Raw genomic sequence first — 13,284 nt, 5'->3', positions numbered from 1 at the left:
TGGCTGGGGAAGTAGGTGTGGCCTGTTAATTACAAGATCCCAGCACTACCCAGAACAGTTCCCAAAGCCCTGCTAGTTTGCGCTGCAGAGCCCGTTTCTCCCTCACTCTTCACTTTTACTTTCGCAAATAAACTTTGCCACTGCTTTTTGCTTTTGTTCAATTCTTCGTTCCAGATGAGAAGAACCTGGAATCTAACTCCAGAGAGAGAGACAAGCAACCCAGGTTAAACTAACGTTTACTTGGCAAGCCACTTTTAGAAGCAGGCTACCTGGTAACAACTGTATGTACCTTGACACAAAGACATGAGAGTGACACTTTACCTCTGTGATCTTCCTCCTAAGAACCAAAACCCCAGTTTAATCAGGAGAAAAAGATCAGACAAATCCCAACTGAAGGCCATTCTACAAATTAGCAGACTAACATTCCTTAAAACTGTCAAGATTTTGAAGAAACAAGAGAAGTCTGAGAAATGGTCAGGGACAAGAAAAACCTAAATGTTGCTGGGGATGTAGCTCAGCGGCACCACGCCTGCCTGGCAAGTGCAAGGTCCTGAGTTCGATCCCCGGTACCAAAAAAAGGAAAAAAGAAAAACCTAAATTGTGACAAGTAAATATAATGTAATATCATAGATGAGATCCTAGAACAGAAAAAGGTCTTACACACTATACTTCTTTAACATTCCAGTAACAGTTAATATTGGTTTCCGACTTAAACCTGATCCATGACCTAAAACTATACTAACACAATCTACAATTCTCCAGAGAAATTTAGTAAGTAAAAAGGAAAGTCTGTATATCAATTACTTGGTTTTTTTTGAGACAGGATCTCACTATATAGTTCTTGCTGATCTTGAACTCCTGGCAATCCTCCTGCCCCAGCCTCCTGAGTGCTGGGATTATAGGCCCATGCCACCACACAGGGCTCAAAGTCTCTATTTTATAAGTGAGAAAAGGGCCCACAGGAATAACAAAGATATTTGTTCAAGGTCATCCTTGATTCTCAACTAGAACCAGGATTTCCTCTCAGTTCTGTATTCCAAATCTGAGAGCTGGTAGGAGGCATTATAATTCTAAATGATTCCTAAACCAAATTAGAATGCTTTCATTTTCTCAGGGGTCCATAAGACAAACCTAGTTCTATCTCCTATAGCACCAAGCAGCTACCCTTCTTCAAATGGTACACCTCGCCTTGGATTTGTCTCCCCGTTTTGGTTATTACACTGTGCCACTGTAGTCAGCATATATCGTGTGAAATTTAGAGGTGTGGCTAAAGCTCCTAAGTGTCCTGTTTAATTCTGTGTAAACAAAAAATATATTAGTTTTTCTCTTCCATTATCCTTAATCTGTTTTGTAATTGAGATGAAATTTTCATAACAATTGGCCATTTTAGAGTGTATAATTCTGTGGCATCCAACATCTCTCTAGTTTTAAACTATCCTTAATCATTTCTAACCAGTAAATGCATCAACCTAAATATAGAAGAGCTACCCTGTTTTCAATGAATTTATCATATACAGTATTAGGGTGCCATGGCCCCAGCCCCAGATTCCGAGTTTAGTTGTCTCTGAGGCCCTTAATCACACTAAGCTCTCTCCATACATGGCCAGCAGAGTGCACAGAATTGTGCCAATACCTTTCACCCTCTCCTACCTATCAGTAGTACTCTACCACACAGAAAACCCACACTACTGCTCGAAACATAACCACAGAGTCTGGCTCACTTTGTGGTCAGACTCTCTGATACACTTTTGTCTCAACAAATTCCTAGGACATTGCGTACCCATTAGAAAGGAATGATCTCATCCAACTAACCCAACAGCCAACTTTATCAAAAAGCTTTCTGTTACAAGATGTGATAACCCTGGAAACCAGACCTTTCTGACAAGGAAAAGGAAAAGAAGAAATTATAGGGAAAGAACACATTAAATACATCCTTAAAAATCACTCATTTTGGGCTGGGGATTTAGCTCAGTGGTTTTGCCTCCTGCTGCGCAAGCACAAGGACCTCAGTTCGATCCCGGTACCAAAAAAAGAAAAATCACTCATTTTACAGAGTTGTCCTCCTTCTTTGGTATTGGGCTACAAGAATTTCAGAAATTTTAATGCTAGAAAAATAATATTTGTGACAGTTAGGAAACATCATTTGCTACAAATTTTTCTCCTGGACCTCAAGAAATAAATCAGGCTCATATAAAAATTAAAAAATAAAACATCAACATCAACAACAAAAGAACAAGCTGGGCATGGTGATACATTTGTAATCCCAGTATTCTTGGGGGCTGAGGCAAGAGGATCACAAGTTTGAGTGTAGCCTTGGCAATTTAGCAAGACTCTGCCTCAAAAAGGGGGGGCGGGGCGCCAGGGATTTAGCTCAATGGTTCCACGGCCTGCCCCGCAAGCGCAAGGACCCAAGTTCAATCCCCAGTACCAAAAAAAAAGGATTGGGAACGTGGCTCGGTGTGAAGCTCCCAGGTTCAATCACTAGTGGGGGGCTGTGGAACATGTAATGAAAGATTATACTTCAGAGATCACTTTCATCACTTTACACATATTCATTTATTATGCTAAACAATCCTAGAATGTAATGTAGGTATATTATTATCTCCATTTAAAATGAGGTCACCAAGGCACTTAGAATTTAAATAACTTCCCTGAGGTTACTCAGGGGGTAAACTGATGGATCCCAACTCTTAGATTACTACCAAAGCAGACATTTTTACAGAAAGTTCTAGGCACAGATAAAAGATCATCAAATACACACTTAAAAGCCACAGGCTCTAGAAGCCCACCCACCCCCTCCATTCATATCCACAGGCAGGCTGCCGGAACCAGTGTTACTTCTTTCATTATCTACTGACTCAGTAAAAAGCGCTAGCATTCACCTCCTATTAATGTTGCCTTCCTATTTTGTAATTCTTAAAAAAGTTATTATCATCTACCTTTATTTCTTTTTGTGTGTTTGTTTTGTTTTGAGACAGGGTCTCACTATGTAGCCCAGGCTGGCCTTGAACTTGTAGCAATCCTCCTGCCTCAGCCTCCCTGCTGGGATTACAAGAGTGCACCCCCATGCCTCCACATCCAACTATTTACCATGTTTCTGAATACTCAAAGTACAAGAATAAAAAATTTTTTAAAAAGTACAAGAATATGCCTTCAAGGGCCGGGGATTTAGCTCAGTAGTTCCACTGCCTGCCTCACGAGCAAGCGCAAGGACCCGAGTTTGATCCCCGTACCCGCCCCCCCAAAAAAAGAATACACCTTCAGTTTGCTTGGCTTTCAGCAAGTGCATCCTGGGCACTATCAACTACAGTGCTTGGCCAAATGTCTGAACAAAAGTGATCCTGGCCTACGCTGCTCCTTTTTGCTTCTGTAAACTGTACACATCAGTCTCTGCTCGAGAACAACCCAGCATAAGAGACCAAAAGCAGGGCCGGGGATTTAGCTCAGTGGTTCCAGTGCCTGCCTCGCAAGCACAAGGTCCGAGTTCAATCCCCAGTCCAAAAAGATCATTTTAAAAAAAAAGAGAGAGACCAAGAGCACTGTTTGGAGTGAACCATGAAGTCTGATACCGTATCTTCTGGTGTGCAGACCAGCTGTCTGACATTCTAAAGGTGAGTGTTGGCTAATTAGTAAGATAAAACAAAAAGATTACAAGGCCCAAAGAGAGATAAATAAAACAACAACAGCAAAATTAGATTAATGACTTAGAGTCTTTCAGAAGACAAAGGCAGAGAGCGTCTGTCCCTCTGGAGCGCATGCACAGGCTTCCCTGTGTCAGCTGGACCTCTCCACCCTGTCCAGTTCAGGAGAACACTAACAGTGTCCACATGAAATGACATCTAAAAAGGAAAAGGAAACGAACTCCAGAGCCATTCTAGGGAAAGCAGAAAGGGTACATCTGGGAGAGGAGGAGCACACAAGTGTCCTTCCATCTCCTCATGCACAGAATGATTCCTATGTTCTCAGAGCTCCAACAGAATAAGGGTGGACAGGCACCAAACCATCAGGTCTCCCTCTTCCATCCTAAAATGATCCTCAGATGCTTTTCACTAATATTTGGGAAGGGCACAGGAATCTGCATTTCAAAGTGTTACCAGCTAGCATGGGTTCTTGCTTTAGTGATAATGAGAATTAAATCTAAACCACAAATCTACAGAATAGATTAAGTGGAAACTAAGAAAAGATAGGAAAGGACACCGGCTTGAGTAGGCGGAGGGGCACAGTCTGATACAGGGGTTCAGAATGGTCCACCCACAAAAGCAGGAGGCCAGTTTTTAAGGATCAGTTTATCTCAGTCCTGGTTTCTTAGTTCAAATTGAATCCTTCTGACTTGAGCGACTATTTGGTTCCCATAATAGGAGTCCTTATGGCTGGAATGGCGGATCTCAAGTCACATGAGGCACTGCTGGGCTCCCAGGTGACATAGGTTTAGAACAACAGAGATTCTGGGCATAGCTGAATGTCCTGTAGATTTCATATCCTGCTGTCCTTAGTCTTCAAGGGTAATGAAAGGCTAGTAAATTTAGGGTTAAAGAACCTTGCTTTGCCAGCTTTTAAACAAGACACTCCCTAAATGACTTACATGCTTCTATGCAGAGCTGAGAAGGATTTGACCCACAGTTCCATAAAATGAAAGTCAAGCTTTGTTCACCTTTTAGTTACCTATCAAGCATTTGTAGGTCCAAGTGAGGAGTCATAGCTTTTAACAAAAAACACTTTTGGGCCAGGGATTCAGCTCAGTGGTTCCCCCACCTGCCTCACAAGCACAAGGACCTGAGTTTGATCCCCGGTACCAAAAAGAAAAAAAAAATACTTTTAAGACTCCTACTGCCTTAGGAGAAAACACAAAAACCCGGGCATGGTGGTGCACACCTGTAATCCCAGAACTCAGGAAGCTGAGGCAGGAGGATCGCTACAGAGTTCAAGGCCAGCCTGGGCAATATACAGTGAGTTCAAGGCCAGCCTGAACTAAATAGCAAGTCCCTGTCAGAAAGAAAAGAAAAGAAAAGAAAAGAAAAGAAAAGAAAAGAAAAGACAAGACAAGACAAGACAAGACAAGACAAGACAAGACAAGACAAGACAAGAAAAGAAAGGAAAAGAGGACAAAACTCAAATCAACATTTAAAGAAGTGCTGGGCTAAGGGCCCAGGCTTCTGCCTGACCACTGTACTTAAGGTGGTTTCTGGTGTTTTCCCCTAAGGTGGTCAGGGACTTAAAAGCAGTTCTTGCTAAAAACCTTGACTCTTCCCTTTCACCTACAAATGCCCAATAGATAAATAAAAGTAGAACAAAGCTTGCCTCTCATTTTGTAGCCTTTGTACTATAAATCTTCAGGTCAAATTCCTTCTCAGCTCTGCATCTTGACCACTGAGGGAGCTCATCTAAAACTTGCCAAAACAAGGTTGATTAGCCCTAAATCTACATGATGATGTCCCTCCCTTTTAAGACTGAGGACATCAAGATAAGGGACTTACAGGGACATTTACTACACCCAGAAGCCTCCAGCCATAGTCCTGAACCTGGGATCACCTGGGTTCTGGGAAAAGGAGACAGAGACAATCATTTCCTGGGAACAGAACCACCCTCAAGCCATGAGGAGTCCAGAGCTAGGCAACCAGGAACTAGCTCACCAGCAACTCTTTAAGAGCCTCAGCCAGTCTGATTCCCTCTTGCAGTCTTCACCAAGGGCAAGCCTGGCCTACATCAGCTCCTCCAGCTAAAGCCCCCACACATTTTTTTAATCAAAGCTTTTTCCATCTAAGTGTGCTTTAGTTTTAATTTCTATTATTACTACATCCAAAACCCATGCTAGCCAGCAACAAAACCATGCTTTTGATGAATAATAACAAGTTAAGGGCCCAGGAATTTGTCCTTTGTTTTTTTGGAGGGGGGTACTGGGAATCGAACTCAGGACCTTGCACTTGCCAGGCAGGTGTGGTGCCACTGAGCTAAATCCCTGGCCCTGTCCTTTGTTCTTTTTTTTTTGGTACTGGGGATTGAACTCAGGTCCCTGCACTTGCGAGGCAGGCGGCGGAACCACTGAGCTAAATCCCCAGACCCCTGTCCTTTGTTATTATGGTGGTCTCTATGTCATGATTATGTCAAAAGTAGCCCAAATGGTTCTTTTATTATTGATAAAATGATCTGTATCAATATATCCCTTTATAATTTATTCTCAGAAGTCATAATGAACTCTTCTTAGACTAAACTACAGGTTAACCAAAGTATCTGCAGAAGTCTTAGTCCTGCTAATCTAAAGGCTGTGCAACTCAACAATTCTTTTATGAACTTCTTCTAAAGCAACTTGGTAAACCACCATAATCTAACTCTTCCTCCTAACTACAGTCCTTAGCATCAAGAAATGAGAAGAATAAAAAAAAGAAAGAAATGAGAAAAATAATACGAATGGAAGGCATTTTTGTTACCAAGTCATTTGCATTATCACTGAAAGGGATTTTCAAAACTAGTCACTGAGAACCACTGAGCTAAATCCCCGGCCCTATTCATTACGGTTTTAAAAGAGCACCAGCCAGCGATTTAGTTCAGTGGTTCCACAGCCTGCCACGCATAAGCAAGGTCCTCTGTTCGATCCCTGGTACCAAAAAAAAAAAAAGAGCACCAAACACTTGCAATGAAGAATCCAAGAAAGAAATTAATTTACGGCCGGGCAAAGGAATCTAGACTGCTGGGGCTCAGACTCAGGCCTGATGGCCCCCACTGGCTACAGAAAGAACTCAGCAAAGGTGAGCCATGTCCAGACACGAGGAAAGAGGCTTGGTGAAGAATATGATGTTCCAGAGGAAGTAATGCTGGCAAGAAATTGCACATAAAGACAGCTCTGGAAAGTATAAAAGATAAAGTATGGGAAGGTATTTCAAACTTAGAATTATGACAGCTTGCTAAGGCACAGAAAAATGCCTTCTGTACCATAATTTTTTTGGTTTTTTTGAGACAGGACTTCTCTGTATAGTTCAGGCTGGTCTTGACCTCATTGTCTCTTAAAACTGGTACAGGGCATGGTGGCACATGCCTGTAACACTAGCACTCAGGAGACTGAGGCTGGAAGATCACCTAGAGTTCGAGGCCACCTGGGCTATATATTTCCATAGCCAGCCTGAACTACATAGGAAGACGCTAACTTCCACCAAAAAATAAAATAAAACAAAATTTTAAATTTTAAAAACAGAGAAAGAAAAGTATAAAAGATAAAAGGATAGAGGAAAATGAGTGAAATATGCCTATAATCCCAGCTACTTTGGAGCCTGAGGGAAGGACCACAAACTTGAGGCCAGCCTGGGCAACTTAGCAAAAGCCCCTGTCCCAAAAAATATAAATAAAAAGGGTTGGGGATGAAGCTCAGGGGTACAGCGCTTGTGTAGTATGCAGGAGGCCCTAGGTTCAATCCCTTGTATTAGTTCCCCCAAAAAAAACAACTGGATGAAAAAGAAAAAGACAAGAACAAAGAAAGCAAGCAGGCAATATTAACTCAGAAGCTAAAATAGGTTGTAGAGCTGAGATGCTGTAACCTGATCATGATGTAGACCGATAATCTCCCATTACACCAACAGAAGAAAGCCACAGATAGCAAGGCAAGCCGCCACCTTCTTGTGTTACAATCTCATGTACCACTGGATGTTGAGCCTGCTATACAAAATTACTTGTAAAAGTAACATCACATATTTGGGAACATCCAGCATTTATAACCAAGCAAAAGCCTGAAAGCAATTACCAGGCAAGGAGGCACAGCACTGTGCAAAGAAAACCTGCATTCTTGTCAGATGTAGATTTGAACCCATCTTTGTACTGTCTGTGCAAGCTTGGTCCTCATCTTCTCTGGCCTCCATCATGCCCACTTTTACAGATACAGAAAACGTCTACACAGAAAGATTACTGTGAGCACTGAATGAAAAGGTGTGTAAACATCCAGTAAAAGCCTGCCTTGCATCAGCTAAAAGCAGATCATAAAATCCCTGAACAAGTTATTCCAATATACAGACAAAATTGCCCACAAAGATTGCTTATATTAAACTCCATTCTAACATCTGAGTTCCTTAATCACAGCAGTTAAAAAGTAAATTAGTAGAAAAAAAAACAAACTTCAAACTGGGAATTTAGCTCAGTGGTGCCACCGCCTGCCTCAAAAGTGCAAGGTCCCAAGTTCCATCCTGAGTACAAAAAAAGTGTTATCCAGGAAAAAAGCCTTCAGTTCAAACTGCAAAAAAAAAAAAAAGTTAATTAGTAGAAAAGAGAAATTTCCCACAGAACAAAATATAGAAGCAGCAAAAGCACTCAAAATCACAGCCATTTGAGGAGCTTTAGAGCAGTGGTGGTGAATCCATGGCACACATGCCATAGCTGGCTGTTTCTTACAGATAGCTCTAAAAGGATCGCCATCGCTGGCCTACAGGTAAAATCTACCCGCTTTGACAAACCTCAAGTGACACTCTGTATTGTATTCCTTCGTGTCTGCTATCCAAAATGATGATCTAGGTTCCATGGTGTAAAGGTGAGCACTCTAGACTATGAATCCATTTCTTTTCTTTTCGAGAGGTCTCTCTATGTAGCCCAGGCTGGCCTCAAACCTTCTGCCTTAGCCTCCCAGGCGCTGGGATTATAGGCGTGCACTCTGGACTCCAATCCAGAGATCCAAGTTCAAATCTGGCCAGGACCTTTCTGTCTAGCTGGTGAAAACAATTTTCTGCTGGGAGTGGTAGCACACACCTGTGATCCCAACACATGGATGAAGGAGGCAGATCACTTTGACTTCGAGGTCAGCCTTCCAGTCAGTGAAACTATGTCTCAAAAAACAAACAAAAAAGATGGGAAGTCACTAAAGAAAGATAAATTATAGGACAGGGGATTCAGTGGTGCCATGCCTGGCTGGCAAGAGCAAGGTCCTGAGTTCCATCCTTGGTACCTAATAATAATAATAATAATTTAAAGGGCTGGGGATGTAGCTCAGTGTGAAGGTACTGGGTCAAACCCCAATACCACAAAAAAAATGTTTAACATTAAAATGTTTACCAGGATCCTTGGCTTTGTGCTCTGCAGGCGGTAAGAGCACATCCCAGTTTTAACAATGAAAATTGTCTCCAAATACTGTCAAATGTCCTCAAAGGAGCAAAAACACAACTCCATCCCCAAACCCACTAAGAATCACTATTACACACCATAAAAAATCTGAGGCTGGGAGTGAAGGGCAATAGAGAGATTGGGTGATGTGAGAGCTAAGCACAGTTGGTTGGGTTTTTTGGTTGGTTTTTTGGGGTTTTTTTGGTACTGGGAATCAAACTCAGGACCTTGCACTTGCAAGGCAATCGGTGGAACCACTGAGCTAAATCCCTGGCCCTAAGCAGTTTTTTGGGGGGGTAATAAAAATGTTTTAAAACTGATTCAGTGACAGATACACAACTCTATGAAAATACTAAAAATCACTGAACTGTACACTTTTGGGGGGGGGCTGTTTTTTGAGACAAGGTCTCACTATATAGTCCAGACTGCCCTTGAACTGGTGGCAATCCTCCTGGCTCAGCCTCCCATGTGCTGAGATTACAGGTGTGTGCTCCCACACCCAACTGAACTATATACTTTAAATAGCTCAGCTATGTGGTATGTAAATATTTCAGTAAATCTGTTTTTGTAAAAAATTCAGGAATAAAAAAAAAAACACTTACCTAATAGGCACAAGCCCCTCGGTTCAACCCCAGCACCACTAAATAAATAAATAAATAAATATTCAAATTCCAGCTCCACCCCAGATCTGACAGATCAGAATCAAGGTGGAAAACCAAACTGTTCTGGAAGACCCTCTAGCTGATCCCAGTGAAGCTGTTGTTGGACATTAAGAGCCCACTGCCAGACAGCAGCAATGAATATTGTGCACCACAAAATGAGATCTGTGCCTCACAAACACAAGGACCCAAGTTCCATCCCCGGTACCAAAAAAAAAAAAATGCAGTCTGGCCAGGAGATCAAGGGCACTGAACACTTCTCAATGGCGACTGCTTGCAACAGAACATGAAAATGATGATCACCTGGTCGTTCTTCATGTAACTTTTTAATGTTTTCATAGATTTGTTCATTGCTTTTGCAAAGAAAAAACCTCTTAAATGTAATTACTATTAAGTTTTGCTGGGTTTTTTTTTTTTTTGGTAAAGGAGATCGAACTCGGGTCCTTGAGCTTGTGAGGCAGGCGGCAGACTATTAAGTTTTAAAACATGATCAATAACATCTCAAATTCACATCTAATAATCTATTGCAATGTCAACTTCATGTCATGTTAAAAAATATCTTCCTGAACAAATTATGATACTGTGTGTGTACCTCCACCATTCCAGAAACACAAATACCTCCAAATATTATGTTTGTATATCTACACTCATTCACCAAGTGGTTTTATAATTATTCTGGTTTCTATCTGAGTGGTAATGCAGCTTTCTACAGTACAGTAAGAAAATGAGTATGCAAAGGTCAGGCACAGACCACTCAGAAGGTGGATCCCAGCTACTCAGGAGGCCTAAGCACATTCGAGGCTGGTGCGGGCAACTTAGCAATACCCTGTCACAGATAAAAAACAAAAATAAAAAAGGCTGGGGACGTAACTCAGCACAACAGCTCTGGGGTTCAATCCCCAATATCACACACAAGCACATACTGTACATGAAAAGAAAAAATTCTTCTGGCGCCTGCCTCGCAAGCACAAGGTCCCGAGTTCGATCCCCAGTACCAAAAAAAAAAATGTTCTAAATATGAGAAAATTGAGTAATATCTGATTAGACCTATAACATAAATTTAGATAGCTAATATTAAAAATCTCAAGTATAAAATTTAAATTTCCCAAAAAGTCTAAAAATCTCAAGTATGAAATTTAAATTTCCCAAAAAGTCTAAACATCTGTTAGTATAGGCATGACAATTAGAAAAAACTGCATTATGGAAAAATTTTAAATCATTTTGGTTTATATTTTGCAAACTCCAGCAGAAAACTAATGTTAGGGTTTGCTAAAACTGTTAGTATCTATTTCCTCCAAGGGAAAACAAGAAAGCAATTATTATCTCAGATTTTCTTCTGAAAAGTATGATCCCTCTTATAATATTATGGAAAATATGAACAAGGAATTAATCAAAATAGCATTTTGTAAAGTAATATGAACATTTTTATTTTTATTTTTAAACTTTAAAACCTATTTTTTCCTTTTTTTTGGTACCAGGGATCAAACTCAGGACCTTGTGCTTGCGAGGCAGATGCAGTCCCACTGAGCTAAATCCCCGGCCTTAAACTTTAAAATCTAAACACCCAAACACCAAGCATTTCTGAAACTAGTAGCCAAATCTGGTTTACTTCTACTGCCTTAAAATGATATCTAAACTGTGATATTCATGTGAAAGAGTGCATCCTTTATTTGTATATAAACTATCTTTCAGTATTTAACCAAATAACAGTCTAATAATCTCCTGAACGTGCATATTACAACTTAATAAACCAGGGATTTAGCTGAGTGGTTCCCGCACCTGCCTTGCAAGCGCAAGGTCCTGAGTTCGATCCCTGGTACCAAAAACAACTTAATAGAAACCACCAAAAATGGTGTTTCAGATAAGTATTTAGTGACAAGGAATGATATTTGCAATATACTGAAATTTTGGAGGGGCCAGGGATGTAGCTCAGCGGTTCCAGCACCTGCCTCATAAGCGCCAAGGTCCCAAGTTCAATCCCTGGTACCAAAAAAGAAAAGAAAAGAAATTTTGGAGCAACAATGGCACAATCAATTAGTGTGTGATACTTATACAGCATATTGAAATTTCGTAAGTAACATGTATTGTTCTTCTTTTAGCAAAAAAAATGTGTACATATTCACAGAAAATGTCTAAAAGAATATATATCAAAAGCTTATCGGGGCCGAGGATTTAGCTCAGTGGTCTCGCTGCCGGCCTTGCAAGCACAAGGACCCGTGTTTGATCCCTGGTACAAAAAAAAAAAAAGCTTATCTTTTATAGCTTTTATACTTTTCAATTTTCCTATATTAAATATATATTTATAAAAAGAAAAGATACATGTCTTTTTTTTTCTGTTTTTTTGAGATAGAGTCTGGCTATGTAGCCCAGGCTGGCCTCGAACTCTCGGTGGTTATCCCTGAACTTGCAGCAACCTTCTTGCCTCAGGTTTCCAAGTGTTGGGATTCCAAACTTGCAACACTACACCCAATTTGGTTTTATTTTTAATTATAGAACCAGGTGATACTTCATTCTGTTAAATAGAATAACTGTTCCAAGGAGCCTAGCAGAGGAGGTTGGCTTCATAGACAGAAAAGAGCTGAAGAGCAAGGCATGGTGGCACACACCTGTATTCCCAACACTCAAGGAGGCGGCTAAGGAGGGAAGATGATCTTGAGTTCAAAGCCAGCCTGGGATACATATAGTGAGTTCAATGACAACCTGAACTACATAGTGAGACCATCTCAAAGTTTAGAAAAGGGCTGAAGAAAGCGGAAACAACAATAAAAAAGCAGACTGACCATTTCAAAGTTACTTTCCTTAAAGAAGGGGACATGGAAACAAAACAACAGAAAAACGATTGGTTAGCATCAGGTAAATTCAAGTTACCTTTTTTGTGTAAGAAAGCAGAGGGAACTTCATTATCATGGAATTAAAACTGGCCTGGTAGGAAATTTGGCTACCTCTCTAATCCTGCTTTTTCAGAAGGGCAGGTAACACAGCTTAGTTTCAGGGTTGTGACAGGGAACTATAGTGTGAGCAACTCCACTATGATTTTCAGCCTAGTTTGTTGAGGCCTAGTGCAAGAGCTTAGATCAAAACAATGGTTCCCTGTAATTTTTATTTAACAACCCAAAACTGCTGGAGAAAAAAAAAGAATCTCTGCATGATAAAAAAATAAAAATTTTCCGGTACTGGGGGATGAACTCAAAACCTTCACACTGAGCCACATCTCTAGCCCTTTTTTCATTTTGAGACAGGGTCTTGCTAAAATGCTCAGGGTGGGCTTGACCTTGTGACCTTTCTGCCTCAGCAGTGCTGTGATCCCAGGCATTTGGCAATATGTGGCTTGTTTTCTTTATATACTGCTGTATCACTTCTTACCACAACATCATTAATACCATTAACATACCAGACTATTAATACTCCTTGCTACCTGAAGTATGATCTATAGACCAACAGGATCAGAATCACCTCAAACATCAAAATGCAAAATCTAGACAGACAAGGGGCACTCTTGGAGGCTGAGGAAAGAGGATTACAAGTTCAAGCCCAGCCTGGGCAATTTAGTGAC

At 40.8% G+C, this 13,284-nt stretch overlaps 1 protein-coding gene across 38 annotated transcripts in view; it reads right to left on the bottom strand.

Annotated features, from left to right (window-relative positions):
- Window positions 1-13,284, bottom strand: part of Map4 (microtubule associated protein 4) — a 165,839-nt gene that overhangs the window by 136,207 nt on the left and 16,348 nt on the right. The window lies entirely within an intron of this gene.

Source organism: Heterocephalus glaber, unplaced genomic scaffold (genome assembly GCF_053883595.1).
Source record: "Heterocephalus glaber isolate CG9 unplaced genomic scaffold, H.glaber_assembly_v1.0 deba00001504, whole genome shotgun sequence".
NCBI lineage: Eukaryota > Metazoa > Chordata > Mammalia > Rodentia > Bathyergidae > Heterocephalus > Heterocephalus glaber.
This window is presented reverse-complemented; position numbering and strand designations above follow the sequence as displayed.